We start from the raw sequence: 19,381 nt of genomic DNA on the forward strand, positions 1-19,381 counted from the left end.
AAACACCACATGATCTAACCTGTCAGATGAATGTTGTAAATAACAAAAAATAAAAACGGTGCCAAAACAGCTATTTCTTGTTACCTTGCCTCACAAAAAGTGTAATATAGAGCAACAGAAAATCATATGTACCCAAAAATAGTAGCAACAAAACTGGCACCCTGTGCCGTAGTTTCTAAAATGGGGTCACTTATTTGGAGTTTCTACTCTAGGGGTGCATCAGGGGGACTTTAAATGGGACATGGTGTAAAAAAATACAGTCCAGCAAAATTTGCCTTCCAAAAACCGTATGGCATTCCTTGCCTTCTACGCCCTGCCGTGTGCCCGTACAGCAATTTACGACGACATATGGGGTGTTTCTGTAAACTGCAGAATCAGGGCCATAAACATTGCATTTTGTTTGTCTGTTAACCCTTGCCTTGTAACTGGAAAAAACTGATTCAAATGGAAAATCTGCCAAAAAAGTGAAATTTTTAAATTTTATGTTTATTTTCCATTAATTCTTGTGGAACACCTAAAGGGTTAACAAAGTTTGTAAAATCAGTTTTGAATACCTTAAAGGGCTGTAGTTTGTAAAATTGGGTCATTTTTGGGTGGTTTCTATTATGTAAGCCTCACAAAGTGACTTCAGACCTGAACTGGTCCTGAAAAGGTGGGTTTTAGATGTTTTAAATGTAAGCCTTCTAACATCCCAAAAAATAAAATGGCATTCACAAAATGATCCAAACATGAAGTAGACATATGGGGAATGTAAAGTAATAACTATTTTTGGAGGTATTACTATCTATTATAAAAGTTGAGAAATTGAAATTTGGAAATTAGCAAATTTGTCAAAATTTTGGGTAAATTTGGAATTTTTTTATAAATAAAAATTTATTTTTTTAACTCAATTTTACCACTGTCATAAAGTACAATATGCGACGAGAAAACAGTCTCAGAATGGCCTGGGTAAGTAAAAGCGTTTTTAAGTTATCACCACATAAAGTGACACATGTCAGATTTGAAAAAAATGGCCTGGTCCTTAAATTGAAAATGAGCCCGTTCCTCAAGGGGTTAAGAAGGCTGGGAGACTAGTGCTGATTTTCTTGGGCATACTATATAGTGTGAGATAGTTTTTTATATGACTGATATGTGTTTGTACTTTATGCAGCTTATACTCACAATATGTGGAGGATGGGCTCTCCTTTTACTTATTTAAGCACTTTCTTGCCTTAAATGGTCTGAATCATGAACATGTGATATTGTTATATTAGGAATAGAGTCAGTGGCGTATACACAATCCATGGGGCCCCGGTGCGAAACTGATCAATGGGGCCCCCTCCCCGTCGCCCCCCCCCAACCTGCCTCAAAGCCCCCCCCACTACCTCCCCTACCAGTGTTGTAACTATAGTGTTATAGGCCACAGTGCAAACATTTTTACAAAGAAGCGGCAGATTTTCTTACTAAGGGCTCTAATCCGCTGCGTGAAAGAGCCAAGCCCCGTTCCGGACAGCAGGGACACGGAGCAGTAATATGATTGATAACGCTCTGTGCCTCTCTGTGATCTTTTTACTACAAAATCACGGTGACAACTTTATGTCTCTGTGATTTTGTAGTAAAAAGATCACAGAGAGGCACGGAGCGTTATCAAACATGTTACTGCTCCGTGTCCCTGCTGTCCGGAACGGGGCTTGGCACTCTTTCACGCAGCAGATTACCCGCACTGGATCCGCTTGTGTTAAAGAGCCCTAAGCCCAATACATGGCTACACTCACCCAGTCCTAATAAAATCTGGTCCTACCTCATCCAGGGTTTCGCTGGCATCGGCGTGATGTCCGCTGGATCCAGAACAAGGTCCCTGTGGGGAGAAAAAAAGAATAATCACATAAGGAAGGGATGGTGACTGCCCCTGTGAAATCACCAGCAGGGGGCGCTGTGCTGGCCTGTAAGACTGAGCCATGCCAATGTATAGCAGGGTAATCTAGGACATTTCCCCTAAGTGCAACCACACAGTACTAATGCCCACCTTGTGGCCCCTCACAGTATTTATGCCCACCTTTGTTCCTGTCACAGTAGTTATGCCTAGATATGTGCCCCCTCATAGTAGTTATGCCAAATATGTGTCCCCTTACAGTAGTTATGCCCAGATATGTGCCCCCTCAGAGTGGTTATGCCAGATTATGTGTCCCCTCACAGTAGTAATGCCAGATTATGTTCCCCCTTCACACTAGTAATACCAGACTATGTGCCCCTCACAGTAGTAATGCCAGATTATGTGCCCCTCACAGTAGTTATGGCAGATTATGTGCCCCTTCACAGTATTTATGCCCAGTTGTGCCCTATCAAAGTAGATATGCCCAGATATGTGCCCCCTCAGAGTGGTTATGCCAGATTATGAGTCCCCTCACAGTAGTAATGCCAGATTATGTGCCCCTTCACAGTATTTATGCCCGGTTATGTGCCCCCCTCAAAGTAAATATACCCAGATATGTGCCCCCTCAGAGTGATTATGCCAGATTATGTGCCCCTCACATTAGATATGCCCACATATGTGGCCCTCACAGTGGTTATGCCAGATTACATGTCCCCTCACAGTAGTTATGCCAGATTAGGTGCCCTCTCAAATTAGTTATGGCAGATTAGGTGCCCTGCCCCCTCAAATTAGTTATGGCATGGCAGATTAGGTGCCACTCAGTAGAGATGCCAACTTTTGTGCCCCCTCACTCTAGTTGTGCCCATCAAACACCCCCCCCCCCCCGCCCCCAGTCTGCAGCGTCAGAAAAAAAAATACACATACTTACCTTCTTCCCTGATGAGAGGAGGCAGAGTGCCGGGCTTTCAAGTCTCCTCCCACAGGCAGCAGCGCGATCTGGGGCCAGCAGGGGGAGCTCCTGAGCCCTGAAGATCAGTGAAGCAGGGAGCAGAGAGGTTTCCTTGCTTCACTATGGAAACGGAACTGCCTGGCAGGGTGTGAGTGAGTGTGCGCTCCCCCCCCCCCCTTCCTTGACCCTCCGGACCCCCCCACCCCCATATTATACATGTAATGGAGGCATGGAGCGCTCTGATGGGGCCCGAAATTGCCACTGGACTTCATACCAGGCCCCATCAGAGCGCTCCATTACATGTGAGTACAGAGGGGCCCCTGCCAGCGGCCTGGGGGGTCCACAGGTGGCCGGGCGGGCCCCCTGGAGTGTCGGGCCCGGTCGCAACTGCGACCCCTGCGACCGTGGTATGTACGCCACTGAATAGAGTGTAAGATTTCCTCTGCTGATTGAACACATATGATGAAATTATGGTAGCTCCATTCCAGTTGTCCCTTATTCATGTACTGTGTGGATTGTAAATGTTTTAGATTTTCAATTTGATGTTAATAAAGATATATATTTTTAACCATATGATCGTTTGGATTACTGAATGATCTGGGCATACACATTGTTCTTAAATGGTGATCTATTTATTTTATTTCTGGCCACAAATTCTCATCTTGAATCCCGCGCATGCACGCTGTCTGATCAGTGTAATGTTCTAAATGCAAAACCAAATAAAGTGTGGGGCAGCAGGGAGAGTCTGTGTGAACAGTGAGGCTGGCTGCTGCCCACCCACTGCACAGTACGAGTCAAGCAGGAGAACACTTACTCGAGATGTACACTCTACCCGCTACATAACTCCTGCTTGTACTGGTCCACCGGAAGTGAGGATGAGCCGATGCATGCCTAGTTTACTTTCAGCTATAAATGTGCGTCATTACACAGATTGCGCGAATGCGCGGGATTTTGAGTTTCTGAATAGGGGAATGGCTACAGCGCTGAATAGAAAAAACGCGGAACTCATATCAAAGTTAGACATCACGCTGGACTCAAATCAGCGGCACCTTTGTGTGTATATTATGAGGTAACCATGTGTCACACCAGTAAGTGAATACATCTAAGGTACTTTTTAATAGTTAATGATTGTAGTAACTGATTGTATATAATGAATTATATTATAATCAAATACCCACATAACAGGTTTTCTTTAAGTGCATAATGACTGGTAAGGGGCCCATGTCCTTTATTTCCCAGGGGCCCATAGCATCTTAATCCACAACTGATAATTTTATTACACATATACAGGTAATGAGGTAAATCTAAAGGGGTCTTTATGCTGCTCAGTTGAGTAGAAGATTGTTGGGAAAATTGTCGTGTTTCTTCTTGACAATCTTCTGCTTGTCAGCGAAGCAGACCGCTGCATTTACATGTAGTGATCTCCTCCACAGTATGGGAGTATGAGGAGTGATCGCTAATGCAATCGCTAATCCCCATACAGAATTATTGTTTGCTGGCAGCAGAAAATGTTTAGATTGCAGAATCTGCTACCGGCAAATGATGATTTAGGTGACCGCACAAACGATCTTATTACCTGATGAACGAGCATTTTGCGCTTTCTTCTCGTAATCAGCAGCACCTTTATACCGGCAGATTATGGCTACAAACGTATGTTAGAAATGTAAATGGACCTTAGGAATATCGATGATATTTGTATAAAGGCTTGAGCACACTTGCATGGAGCGTATATGGCAGTGGTGGCGTAGCATGGGGAAGGGGCGTTGCCCCGGGTGCAAAATTGCAGGGGGCGCCAGCAGGGCCGCACCGCCAATTCTCATTTCCATAGACATCTGTTTCGCCGTTCTCAGGACAGCAATACAGACGGATGCTGCAGGGCAGGGGAGAGGCGTCTCCCTTCCCCGTTCCTCTGATAGGCTGCAGGCACTGAGCCATACAGCGCGGAACACCGGCCAGAAGAGGCCTGCATCACATCGCTGCCAGCCTGATGGAGGTAAGTATGTGTGTTTATTTTTTTATATGGTATAATACAGGAGAGGAACGCTGTGGGGGTACTTGTTACTGGCACATGATTGGGGGGCATCTATAGGGGCATTTATTACTGGCACATTATTGGGGGGCATCTATGGGGGCACTTTTTACTGGCACATTATTGGGGGGCATCTATGGGGGCACTTCCTACTGGCACATTATAGGGTGGCCCTGTGGGGGCATCTATGGGGGCACTTTTTACTGGCACATTTTTGGGGGGCACCATAGGGGCACTTTTTACTAACACATTATTGGGGGGCACTATGGGGGCATCTACTGAGGCCACAAAGAAGGGGTATTTTATATGGGGGCACTATGGGAAAGGCTGGAGAGGAACACTATGGGGGCTTCTACTGAGGCCACAAAGAAGGGGTATTTTATATGGGGGGCTCTGTATAGGGGTATTTTATACTGGGACATATTATGCAGTGCAAACCCCCCCTCAACCCCCCAGTATTAAAATCATTGGTGGCAGTGGCCACAGGGTCTCCTCCCCTCCTCCTCATTGGTGGTGGCAGTGGCAGCTTCTGAGCGGAGACCCAGCCGTGTAATCCTGGGGCTCCTATCGGTTACCATGGCAGCCAGGACGCTACTGAAGCCCTGGCTGCCATGGTCAGCTCCCTGCTGCTGTGTGTACTATGCATAGGACAGCAGGGAGAGTGTGAAGTCCTATTCACCCTAATAGTGCTCTATTAGGGTGAATAGGACAAGGGATTAAAAGATCCCAGGTTCTAGCCCCTAATTATTAAGTATAAATCACCCCATTTCCCAATTTTACATATAAAATATATAAACAATAAATAAATAAACATATCACATATTGCCACGTCCGAAAAGTCCAAGCTATTACAATATTTTAAAAATCTTCTATGCGGTGAATGCCAGAACAGAAAAAAACTCTGAAAACTGCGCAATTCGGGATGCATGTGGCTTTTTTTGTGTTTTATTTTTTTTGCATGGTATCGAATGGTATCGCAATACTCGAATCAAAATTTTGGTATTGCAACAACCCTAGTCTGTATGGCTCATTTAGTATGGAGTAATACAGATCTTCTGCCCTAGGATCTGTATTATCATTTGTATGATACTGGAGTAATACAGAGGTAAAGTAGATTACTCATGCATGTAAAGTGTTGCTAACGCTCTGTACAAAAAACTGCTTTCATACAGCCATGTGCATGAGTCCCAAAGGCAGGAATCTTGAAGTATATTTTATATTTTCCAATTAGCATGTAGATGCATACGTACTAAACGTGATGACGATGCACATCAGGAGTAACTTTATGATGCAAAAGAAAGAACCTATACAAATATAAATATATCTATCTCCTAGAGATCAATAACCTAGCATGAAACCTCTGCTATGATATGGTCCATAACTTTCTAATGTGTCTTCACAGAAGGGCGGCTCAGGTCAGGTCATTGGTGTGTTACTTCTAAAATGAGGCAGAATGTCTCCCCTGATGTGAGCTACTATAGGTAACAAAACACAAACTGGATGTGAGAAAAGTGAGATTATAGTGAAACAGATCAGAAAAAATTGTACTAAATGCTCAGACTTTAGTCTACTTTCACATATGTGTTTTTGTCTGATCTGCTTTAAAATGGCAATGACGAATCTGGTATTAAAACCATTGTAAGTCAATGGTTGCCGGATCCGATTTCTATTGTGTCCGAGAAAATGGATCTGAACAAGTAAGGCTTTACTGGGGCTTCAGTCTAGGGGGAGGCCATCATGATAAAATTTTGGCTGCGAGGGTCCGGGTCAGTAAGATTTAGGCTAGGTCTACACAACGACATTTGTTGCGCGACATTTTGTTGCACTAATGTTGCACGTCAATTTTTATAATGGCAGTCAATGGTGTCGCACTGCAACATGCGACATGCTGCGACGCAACAGTCGCAGAAAAATCCATCTCGAATGGATTTTCTGCGACTGTTGCATCGCAGTCGCAGCATGCTGCATGTTGCAGTGCGACACCATAGACTGACATTACAAAAATTGCCGCGCAACAAAATGTTGTGCGACAAAAGTCGTTGTGTAGACCTAGCCTTAAGGAGTTAAGGTTGAGGGGGTGTGTTAGTAGGGGAGGAGTTTTGACTTTATATAGGGGGGCAGCGGGAGGTCCGGTGGCCATTTTAGGTTTTCCAAAAGCGAGCTAGCATCGGCAGCACAGGCTTACCTCATGTCCACAATGGAGGAGTGGATCGGGCGGCAGCGGGCAGGGTCTGAGGCCTGCGGACCTGAATGGCTTAGAGTACAGAAGGCAGGCCTGTTGCAGGGGGAGGCGGCAGGCATGGCAGGCCCGCAACCATGTGCAAGATGGCCGCAGTGGGGACGGCCACCGGCGCGCCTTAGCCCCAGCGAGACCCCCAGGGTTTGGCGCCAGTGCAGGAGCCCCTCCAGGGAGGTGGGACTGCAGACAGGAAGTAGCGTCGTCCTCCCGGCATGGGAGGTATCCATATGTACGGCGGAGCCCAGAGGAAGGCGGGGGGGTCCCCCCCTATGTCTTCACCAGCAGGCAGAGATGGAGCAGAGGTGCAGGAACTGCGGGCTCCTCCCCCTCCTGGGGTGCAGGGAGGCTCGCTCGGCAAGGGAGAGGTATCATCATCAGCAGCAGAGACGAGGCTGTGCTGGATGTGGCCTCACGTGGATGTCAGACAAGGAAATAATGTCCAGGGGCATCATGAAGAAGATGAGGCGGTAGGAGCGAAGCAGAACGCACCCAGCATGGAGGTCTCTGGGGAGCAATCGTCCAGCAGCAGGTCATCGGTCAGAAGTGGAGAAGAATCGCCGGTGAGTGAGGGACGTCTGGAGTCAGGATCATCGGCTGCGGGGTTCACAGCGCCCGGGCAGCCAGGTGAGACAATGTGGGGTTCTCTTCAGACACGAGTTAATAGCCCGGGGGGGTTGGGGGCTGGGGCGAGCCATGGGGAGCTAGTAGGTGGGCAGCTATTAAATAGCTTTGCGGGTTGGGTTGCTGAGTTAGGGACAGTGGGTCTATCCCCATTACTGGCCTGCGGGGTGGGTGTGGGATCCAGTGGGGCAATGGGGGGCCCGCCATATCAGGTAGGGGGATCAGTGTCGGTACAGACTCAGGCAGGGGGTGAGAGGCTCATTTGAAGCAGGACGTGCGGGAAAGGGGAGTATGTGGATATTTTTTCACTACTCCCTCTAGAGCGTTTTAACTTAGACAGGTCAAGGAAGGACGATGGAAAAAAAGAAGAGGATGAAAAGCACCGGCATAGGCTGATCCCACGCACCTTTTTAAATTGGCTAAAGGCCTTCGCCATTTTACCGAGTGTTATTGGAGAAAAGAAGCCAAAGTGTTGCTCTGCCCTTTTCTGCTACCTGGATGCAATAGGGGAGGTGTACAGGGTTTAGGCAGCGGAAAACGATTCGCCCTACTATTAGGTGGGATCATAAGGACATTGGTTTGTGGTTATGGGTGACGGCAACAGGGAGGCAAGGGCAGCCCTTTCGGGGGCATTCGGGAGGGCCCGGTCAGTCCACCCTCACAGCGGCATCAGCCAGGGGGCTGTGCTTTCTTTTTAACGAAGGAAGCTGCAAGTTTGGCACAAAATGCTAATTGAAGCATGAGTGCTCGTCTTGCGGGGGGGGGGGGGGGGGGGAATCAGGGAGTCAATCGATGCTTTAAAGGCAATAGACAAAAAGGGTTCGACGCCACTGCAAAAGGGACTGACTCCAGTGTGGGTGTAAAGATGGAACGGTACTTAAATAGATACCCTAATCGTGATGCGGCGGAGTTATTAAAAAGGGGTTTCACGTGGGGTTTTAGTATTCCGTTGAATTCGTCACCAGGGGTTATTTTATGTCAAAATTTGCGTTCTGCGTTGGAGCATCTGGAAGTTGTGTCTGAAAAGTTGGATATGGAGGTGGGTTTGGGTAGGATGGATGGTCCGTTTGTTGAACCGCCGCTTTCTAACTTGAGGGTTTCACCATTGGGTTTAGTGCCCAAAAAAGAGCCGAACAAGTTTTTGCTGATTCACCATTTATCCTTTCCAAGGGTCGGTCGATGATGGTATCGATCCCGAGCTTTGCTCAGTGGTGTATACATCATTTGATGCGGCTGTGGCATGGGTGAGAAAATTGGGCCGGGTACGTTATTGGCTAAGACGGACATTGAGGCGGGTTTTCGGTTACTTCCGGTTAACCCTGATAGTTTACATTTGTTAGGTTGTTTTTGGGATGGGTGTTAATTTGTAGATAGGTGTTCGTCAATGGGATGCTCGTTGTCGTGCGCTTATTTTGAAGCGTTTAGTTAGCTTTTGAAATAGGTAGTGGCGGACGTGGCTGGTTGTTCGTCCATCATCCATTACTTGGATGATTTTCTGTGTTTACTTCCGGCGTTAGCGACAGTCTTTTGGGCATATTGATAAATACTGTGAGAATGGAGTGTCGGCTTCCGGATGAGAAAGTGGGTGCCTTACGGGTAGAAGTGGAAAGGGCAAGAAGGTTGCCCAAAATTCGCTTGTGGGATCTACAGTCCCTCGTGGGGAAGTTGAACTTCGCTTGCCGAATTATGCTAATGTGCCGGATATTTTGGCAGCGGTTGGCAGCGGCTACTGCAGGGGTAGGGTCCCCACATCATTTTATCCGGTTGGGGAGAGAGTTGAGGAGAGATCTGGAAGTGTGGGCTGCGTTTTTGAAGGATTTTAACGGCAGAGCGTTGGTTATGGGCGAGGGGGTTGACAGCTTTGACATCGATTTATTTTTGGGTGCGGCAGGGGGGTCAGTTTCGGGGTTTATTGTCATGGGTAGTGGTGCGCTGATCGGTGGGCAGAATCTTGGGTCATTCGGGGTTGGGTAAAAAATCTGGCTCTGCGATAGTTCTCACAGTGGTATTATGGGGCGATAAATTTAGGAACAGGAAGATTGGTTTTCATTGCGACAATCTGGGAGTGGTACAGGCGATCAATAGTTTGACTGCCTCGTACCCACCAGTGGTTCGGTTATTGCAACATCTGGTGTTACTTTGTTTATCGCTTAATACTTGGGTAGTGGTGGTTCATGTGCCTGGTATGTCTAACTGCATTGTGGATGCCCTTTCTCGTTCGCAGTGGAAGCGGTTTCTCCACCTGGCCCCAGAAGCGGAGTCCGAGGGGTTGGAGTGCCCGGGGTCCTTATGGGAGCTCTTGGAGGTACAGTAGAAGGTCTTCTACAGGTCTCAATGAGCGCAGGTACATGGGCCGCATATGATAGAGCATTGAATAGGTGGGAACAGTGGTGTGAGATAATGGGGGTGCAACTGGACGGAGGGTAAGTCAGTTTGTTGTTGTTCTTGGGTCATGTAAAAGAAGAGAGTTGGTCAGTCGCTGAAGTAAACAGATGTATTTCGGGTTTGGGTTTAAGTTAAGGGGTCTTACGGACGTTACTAAAGCCTTTTTAGTTAAATAAGTCTTTAAGGGTTGGAGGAGGTGTAAGCGGTCAGAGGACAGAAGGAGGCCGGTTTTGTTTGCTTTGTTGTTGAAAATGGGGCAGCAGGCGGAATTAGTGTGTAGTTCCTTGTGGGAACTACGTTTGTTCAAGTAGTCTTTTTCCCTTGCGTTTTTTGGGGCGTTTCGGTTGGGGGAGTTGGTGTGCAGAAGTGTTAGGTGTGTAGGTGGTCTATACATGGAAGATGTGGATCTGTATCCTGACAGAGTGGTGGTTAGGATTCGGGTGTCTAAGACGTATATGGTGGGTAGAGGACGCAGTGTTAACCTGTTTTCAGTTCCGGGTTGTTCGTTATGTCTGGTCCAGTGTTTGCAGGATTAGGCCTCATGCACACGACAGTATTTTTTCACGGTCCGCAAAACGGGGTTCCGTTGGTCCGTGATCCGTGACCGTTTTTTCGTCCATGGGTCTTCCTTGATTTTTGGAGGATCCACTGACATGAAAAATGAAAAAAAAATCTAAGTCAAGTTTGCCTTTGAAATGATAGGAAAAAACTGACACGGATCACGGACACGGATCACGGACGCGGATGACAATCTTGTGTGCATCCGTGTTTTTCCACGGACCCATTGACTTGAATGGGTCCGTGAACCGTTGGCCGTGAGAAAAATAGGACAGGTCATATTTTTTTCACGGCCAGGAAACACGGATCACGGATGCGGCTGCCAAACGGTGCATTTTCCGATTTTTCCACGGACCCATTGAAAGTCAATGGGTCCGCGAAAAAAAACGGAAAACGGCACAACGGCCACGGATGCACACAACGGTCGTGTGCATGAAGCCTTATAGGTTGGGGGCGAGATTTGATAGCGGCCCCCTTCTTAGACACAAAGATGGGTAGTTTTTATCGAGGTTTCAGTTTTTGGCTGTTTTAAAAAAATGTCTACTAGGTTTGGGGGTGGACCCGTCTGATTTCAATGGTCATTCATTCAGAATTGGTGCGGCAACGGAGGCTGTAAGGTTAGGTATGAGTGATGATTTTATTAAAAGTGTGGCTAGATGGGAATCGTTTACGTTTTGGTCTTATGTGAGGTTAGGTAGTTTGTAATGACTGGTTTAGGTTGTGCGGTAACATATTCTGTTTTTGTTGTTGTTCTAGGGTGTTTCTCGGTATTTGTCTGGATCCTGGGGCATTCATTCATTGGGCGATTGGGGCGGATGTTCGGCCAAACGGGCGCCAATTGGGATTTGAGAGGGACGTGGCGGTCGTGCTGTGGCTGGGATCACGAGGTATGTTGTGGGGGGAGTTGTTAAAAGAGGTTCACCGTTTTGTACGCTTGGATTGGGCTCCTGAAATTTTGGTGCTATATGTTGGGGTTAATGAGTTGGGGATTAGGCCAGTAAGGGAATTGATTAGGGACATCAAGTTAGATTTTTTTGAGACTGTGGTTATTGTTTCCAGCCATGATAACAGTGCGGTCCGACATCATTCCTCTGCGGAATTGGTGGGAGGCGCGTTCAGTGGAACGCATTAATAAAGCATGCATTAAGGTGAACAGTGCGATAGAAAGGTTTGTGGCCAGGCACAGAGCAGTAGCTGTCAGGCATTTGGAGTTGGAGTCGGGTGTTGGGGAATTTTGGAGGTTGGGGTTCACCTTAGTGCGGTGGGTATTGACTTGTGGTCACTGAGTCTTCAAGGAGGGATTGAGAGAGCTTTTGGGGTGTGGAGGAGCGCATAATCTTGTGTGAGTTTGTGGGTCAAGTTGCATGTTGTTGGCGGTGGAAGGTCCTCGAAGTTGATGGAATGGGTTAGTAATTGAGAATGGGAGGGCCCAATGGTGGGGCTGGACTCTCATGGTTGGTTGGTTCGAAGAGGGGTCCATCAGTTGGTGTCTCCGAGCTGGTGTTCTACGGCTGGAGGTAAGGTGGATTTGCCATGTGGTTTGGTGGGTCAATTAACTCTTCTAGGACATCCCTCGTCTGGGTTAAATTATTGTTATTTATGTTATGTATTTATTTGTTAATAAAATGCAGTCTAGAGGACCCGAGAAATTAACCAATAATTTGATCATGCTTCATGACCAGGGCCGGACTGGGGATAAAAACCAGCCCTGGAAAAAGTTGCATACCAGCCCCAAAGCATTGAGTCATTATTTACTTGTTTATAAAAGGGGAGTACAGTAGTTCAATACTACACCATGCTAGATACTACATTATACAGATTATGACTATTATGAACAGAATGAAAACAATAATCTATATTACAGTATCAGCTAAATAAAACAAGAAATCAGTAAGAAATGTACTCGCCAAACATAGCTTCTACTTTCGATATTTCACTCCTTTCCTCGCTGCCTCCAAGAGTTCTGGGCACTTCACTTGCCTAAAGAAGGTAAGGCACCTGGATGTCAAGCAGGACCCAATGGCTGGCATGTATATTATAGGGGCAGGCCCATTCACAGTAGTTATTAACCCCTTTCACCAGTCCCCTCTTCACAATAATTATTTACCCCTTTCAGCAGTCCCCTGTTCACAGTAGTTATCCCCCCCTTCACAGTAGTTATAAACCCCTTTCAGCAGTCCCCCCTTTAAGGTATTTATTAACCCCTTTCAACAGTCCCCCCTTCACTGAAGGGGGACTGCTGGGTTTAATAAATACTGTGAACACTGCTGTAAGGAGTTAATAAATACTGTCTGTGAAAGTCCTTCACAGTAGTTATTAATCCCCTTTTGAGCAGTCCTCCATTCATAATATTTATTAACCCCTTTCAGTTCCCTCTTCAGTGTAGTTAATTATTCCCCCCTTTGCTCCCACAGTAGTTATAATTAACTTCTTTCAGCAGCACCAGCCCAGTAGCCATTCACAGACTTTCTTAATCACAGCAGACTTGTTCCTTCCCCCCTTTCAGTTTCAAAATTCATTCCCTCCCCTAGTCCCTGGCCCGGCCACAGCAACAGCACAGTCTTGACCAGGCCAGCTAGTACTACAAGAGAGTCGACTACGTCTACTACCAGTACCTGCTCATTCGGCACTCGGCAGCGCTCCTTAGAGTCCGTCTTTCTCCCTGCCACGCCTGAAGTGACTGGCATGAATGAATCTGCAGGGCAGCTCTGCATCCTGCGTGTGACGTCAGTGCGCTAAGCTTCCTGAGCGCTTTGCGCTTTTGCAGATCGGTGTCACCCGGTGCGGCTGGGGTCGCCTGCTGCCAGCCGTGCGGCAGTCAGGGCTACCGGCCTAACGGGAATTTTCCCGGTAGGCCAGTCCGGCCCTGTTCATGACTGTGCAGCAAGAGTCATCTCTGGGAAAGACATCATGTAAATAGCTAAACCACAGTCTGTGTAGCGGCACCAAAAGTCCCTATGGGTCTTTATTAGGTTTATTAGGTTTGCTTGGTGCGTTTGTATGTTGCTGTATTGTTCCCTAAGGCTTCTTTCAAACGGTCAGTATTTGGTCAGTATTTTGTATCAGTATTTGTAAGCCAAAACCAGGAGAAGAACCTTCACAGAAAAATAAGTTTCTCTTCAATGTTATGATGGAAAAAGTTGTGCTTCTTCAGTGTTAATTAGAGATGAGCAAATTTTTTTAAAATTCGATGCGCCGATTCGACGAATGAAAAAAAATTTTTTAAAAAAGAATTTTTTTTTTTTTTTGCGGCAAATTACATTAAAAAATTGCTATTTCCTGGCTGCAGAGAGCCTTTTTAGTGGTTTAGAACACTGTGCCATGCAGTAACATGCATAAGGAGTCTGCTTTGTAGTGAAATAATACTGTGAGTCTGAAAGACATGCAGATGACAGGCGTCACACTTAGAATCACTGCACACTTAACTTATTTAGGCAATCACGGGGCTAAAACTGACCAAATAACTCAAGTATGAACTCAACCTTTCAGGTCAAGGTTAGCGCCAAGAAGAAGCGCACTCCTTTTACACCGTCATCAGCTGATTCCACATAGATGTCTACAGAACTTGTTGGAAAAATGTGCGTTTGCTGTTCAGGAACTGCAGTTTCTGGGTTACTTACTTTATGCCTCAGGTTTTCGCATGGATACCAAAAAGGTCTGTGCGGTACTAGAATGGGACCGGCCCGAGAATCAGAAAGCTCTGATGCAGTTTTTAGGATTTACTAATTACCACAGGAAGTTCATCCTGAATTATTCCACTATTGTCAAACCTTTGACTAATATGACTGGGAAGGGCGCTGACTTCTCTGTCTGGTCGGAAGAGGCATTACAGGCTTTTTCTGCAATTAAGGAATGTTTTGCTTCTGCTCCCATTCTGATGCAACCTGATGTGCCTCAACCCTTCATTGTGGAGGTTGACTTGTAGAAGTGGGAGTCGGAGCAGTTTTGTCGCAGGGTCCCTCTACTAGCAAATGGCGTCTGTGTGCTTTTTTCTCTAAGTAACTCTCTGCTGCCGAAATAAATTTTTATGTTGTGAATAGAGAGTTGTTGACCATCAAATTGGCTTTTGAGGAATGGCATCATTGGCTAGAAGAAGCGATTCATCCGATTACGGTAATTACTGACCATAAGAATCTGGCTTACCTGCAATCAGTAAAGCGTCTGAACCCTTGGCAGGCCAGGTGGTCATTGTTCTTTACCAGGTTTAATTTTGTGGTCACTTATCGCCCTGGGATCAAAAACGTAAAAGCGGATGCTTTGTCACGTAGCTTTCCTGGAGGGGGAGATTCGGAGGATCCCTCTCCGATTTTGGCTGATGGGGTGGTGGTATCCGCTCTTTATCCCGAGCTGGAGGCGGAAGTGTTGGGGGCTCAAGGGGGGGGGGCACCTGATTCCTGTCCTCCAGGGAAGTCGTTTGTTCCTTCAGAACTGCGACACAAGGTGTTCAAGGAACATCATGATACTGTCTTTGCGGGACACCCTGGGAGTAGATCTACGGTGGATCTTATTTCCCGGAGATTTTGGTGGCCAGGTTTGCGTAAATGTGTTGAGGGCTATATAGCAGTTTGTGAGACCTGTGCACGCGCTAAAGTGACACACTTGGCTATCGGGATCTCTTCTTCCTTTATCCATTACATCTCGTCTTTGGACGCATTTGTCCATGGACTTCATCACTGATTTACCAAGTTCCTCTGGGAAAACTGTGATTTTGGTGGTGGTGGACCGCTTCAGTAAGATGGCTCACTTTGTACCATTATCAGGTTTGCCCAATGATAAAACTCTCGCTCATGTTGTCACGATCCTTGGTAAGGTCGTGATTCTGTGTCTGCACGTGCGGTTGCCGTTGAAGAGGGACGAGGGATCACCAACACGGACACGGAAGGTAAGGTGGCGGGGAATAAGCCACCAACCGCGCCGTTAACGGTGATCCCCAAAACGCTCTCCCTCCGGAGAACGTGCATGCACCGCAAAAGAAGATGGCGATGCATGCTGCACCCTCTTTCGAAGGTATGACACCGCACACCAAACAAAACAACGGTGAGGGAATAAAAACTAAGGGGACGCCAAGACAGACAACGGTGAAGGAATGGCGGGGAAAAGCCACTCACCGGGCCGTCAGCGGCGAAACCCCCAGAACGCTCTCCCTCCGGAGAACGTGCATGCACCCCATCAGCAGACAGCGGTACATGCTGCACCCTCTTTCGAGGGACACGCCACGTGAGGAGCCTTTGTGGTCATACTGTCACGGCTGAGGATGGGGAAAACCCTCAGCCGTGTGATGCCACGTGATGTTAGTCGCTGCTCGGCCAGGACAACAGAATTAGGGAGCAGGTCAACGCATCCCTAATCCGACCCTAACTCCTAGCTGCATGAGCTGACCTTGAAGGTAGGAGGGCCCATGCTCAGGAACCTCGGATCCCTACTCACCCTCCGCCGATCCCTGAACTAGGAGCTGGGTAGACCACCTGTTCCTCCTGGATACGGAGAAACAGGAGTCTAAAACTGGCCGAGCTGCAATGGGATGTAACGATAAACAGACTATGGATATGGCAGGAGAGTGAAAGACTTCCACCTCTACCTGCCACAGATACACTGACTGGATCCCTGGACACAAGTGCTGGCTGTCCACACACAAACATAAAAGGACACAGCACACATAAACACACAGGGACCCAGAACCATAGCTGCAATAATAACAGACACCACATAGACATAAACTTAACATCACATAAACATATTGTACACAATTTATGACCACAAGGGTGGCCCTCACTGGCAGATGGTATATGGGACCAGGAGAGTGCCTCCAGCTTACTACAAGGCTGGAGTACCCCTCAGACATCAGGTCTTAACTGAGGCTTTATAGCCCATGTAGCCACACCCACAATCAGACACACCGAGTGCACACACACTAGGAAGGAAGTTAACCCTTCCAACACCAGGGAAGGGAAGACATCAACTTAAAGGGGAAGTGCACACAACTCAAACCCTGTGCACACCAAACAGGGAATGTGCACACATATAAAGGCAGGTTGCCAGGTGCAACCGCATGCACATTGCAGCAAGCTGCCCAGCATCAGCTCAGGCTGCCAAACTGCAAAACAACCACATGTTGCCAGCGGCAACCACAAGTGAGGCAACATACTAGCGGCCCTCACCTGTAGCTAAACAACAACATCAGACCGCAGGCAACAGCATGCGGACACAGGAGTCATGACCATGGTCGTGACATTAACACCCCATTGGTTGGTGTTGGCATATCCTTGCGATAAATGATGTTCCCGTTCACTGACTGTAAACAGAGATATTGACAAAAAAACGTATCAAACTCTGCCGCCATCTTTCTAGGTGCCACGTCTCCAGTCTCCTGACTAGCCAGATTTTCCAGCATCTGTTCCAGGACATGAAGCAGTGGAATGACATTGTTTATCCCTTTAGTCCTGGGGACTGACAAATAACATGGCCTCTTCAAAGGGCCTGAGCAAACTGCAATTGTAACGCATCAGCTGCCACTGGCTGACATCAAAGTTGCACAGGGGACTACTTCTGTCCGCTTGGATCATCAAGAAATCGTTTATGGCCTTTCTCTGTTCGTACAGTTGGTCCAACATATGAAGGGTGGAATTCCAATGGTTGGAAGCGTTGCATATCAGCCTAGGTTGGGGGGTTCCGTTCTGCAGCTCAAGGAGGGTGTGCTTTGCGGTGTATGAGTGGCTGAAGGCATGCAGAGTTTCCTGGCCATTTTTAGGATGTCTTGCAGATGGGTAGAAGACTTCAGGAACCTCTTGACAACCAGATTAAATACGTGTGCCATGCAGGGCGCATGGCTCAGCCATCCTTGATGCAGCGCCGACACCATGTTCTTCCCGTTTCAGTCACCATGGTTCCGATTTTCAGTTGTCGCAGAGAAAACCAGGATTCGATTTCTTGCTGAAGGACACAGAGCAGTTCCTCCCCTGTGTAAATCCGTTCGCCCAGTCAAACCAGGTGCAGAACAGCGTGACAGTGATGAGAGGGGTCACACATGGCTTGCATATACTACATGCCTCCTACATAATTCTTGGATCTCTACATGAAAATAATGTATTTGGTGTAAATCGCGAGAGGGGCATAGTTGGAGACATTGACTTCATAAGTGATACAGAGCAGCGGAGTTTGTTTTGAAATTTAAAACTGCGCAATTCAGCCTATACAGATAGGAGGTGTACAGTCACCCAACAATTTTCCCCCCAAAAAAGCCCATTTCACATAACACATTTCACCACTACGTAATTCGGCCCATTTATGGGTGTACAATCACCCATAAATTTTCCAGAAAAAAAACCTGTGTCACATAAAGAATTTCACCACTAAGTAAGTTGTTCCATACTGCAAAAAGAGGTGTACATTCACCCATACATTTTCCGAAATGCAAAAGAGGTCACATTGTACTCCTGAAAGAGTCCATACAATGGGCTAAGGTGCTTGAACGTTGCTGAAACTTTAAAACGTTAGTCCAAAAATAAAACAGTAGAAATCACAAAGAGCGCTCGGGTATACGTTCTAGTCTATTCTTTGGGTGCTTATGTGAGATTGTGGAACATCTCTGCCTGTATAATGTTTATGCTTAAATTGTATTTGAACTGTCATTTGACATTCCGGGCACTAGTGGCCACTGTTTTGCAGCTACAGCCAGCACACTCTGGGATTTGCATATGCAAAGCAGATGATGACTCATGCAGGCTGCTTCTAAATAAAACCAGGAAGTCTGAGCTGATCTGACATGGTGGAAGGATGGTGCTGTGAGGGACTGAATCTGATTCCATCCTAGCTTGCGGATGTCCGGCAGTGAATGGACATTTAGAAGAGGGAGAGTAGCTGTCATCCCCTTACTAGATCCAGCTCTTTGTAAGAGAGATTGTCCCAGGAAGACTATTTTCAGTGTGTGGACAGAAGCCTTATTACCAAGCAATGAGGTTACTGATTGTACTATACTGTGTGCCTCCTAAAGTAACAGAGACTAGCCTTGGCCTGGTATTAGCTAGATAGTTAGGGTTATATCTTTGTTAGGCCTTACTGTACTTGACTGCAGTGCAGTAATGGACTTGTAGGCTCTGCTGCGTCTGCCACCGGTTAGGTGTGTCCACTATAGCGGCACAGCACGACTTGTAGGCTCTGCTGTGTGCGCCAACGGGCTATGCCTGTCCCTCGGACAGGGATGGTGACTGTGGGCGTAGGGTATTACTTATTCTGTTTATACTTGTGTTATTACTATTTCCAAAGTAAAGTTTCTGTTCTTGCATATAAAGCTGGTGTCAGTGTCGCTTTCCTTGTCTGTGACTTCGCTGTATCCTGGAGAGCCCACCCCGGTACACGGCTTACACTTGCTTGTTATGTTGCAAAACAGGAACATATAATGCAAAAAGTAATTTGTAATCCATATGAGGTAGTAAAGTTATTGGTAATCCACATAGGTAGTTTTCCTCACAGCACGAGGTCTATTCCGGGAGGGGCTGGAAGTCTTCCTCTTGGGTCCCATATTTGAGGACGCAAAAGTCCTTCTATAAGCTGTGTGACATCCTCATTGCTGTCACTGCTAGCTCTGGTGCTTTCTGCAGCTCTAACTCCAGCAGAAACTTCATCTGTGGTCTCCTGGTGAACTTCTGTGGCAGGACGTTTAATTGCCAGATCACCCTCTTTTCGAGGATCTTCTGTAAGCTTTGGCCTTTTCCTGGTAGGTGACATATTCTCCGGACAGCAGTAAAGGAG

Source organism: Bufo gargarizans, chromosome 1, assembly GCF_014858855.1.
Source record: "Bufo gargarizans isolate SCDJY-AF-19 chromosome 1, ASM1485885v1, whole genome shotgun sequence".
Lineage (NCBI taxonomy): Eukaryota > Metazoa > Chordata > Amphibia > Anura > Bufonidae > Bufo > Bufo gargarizans.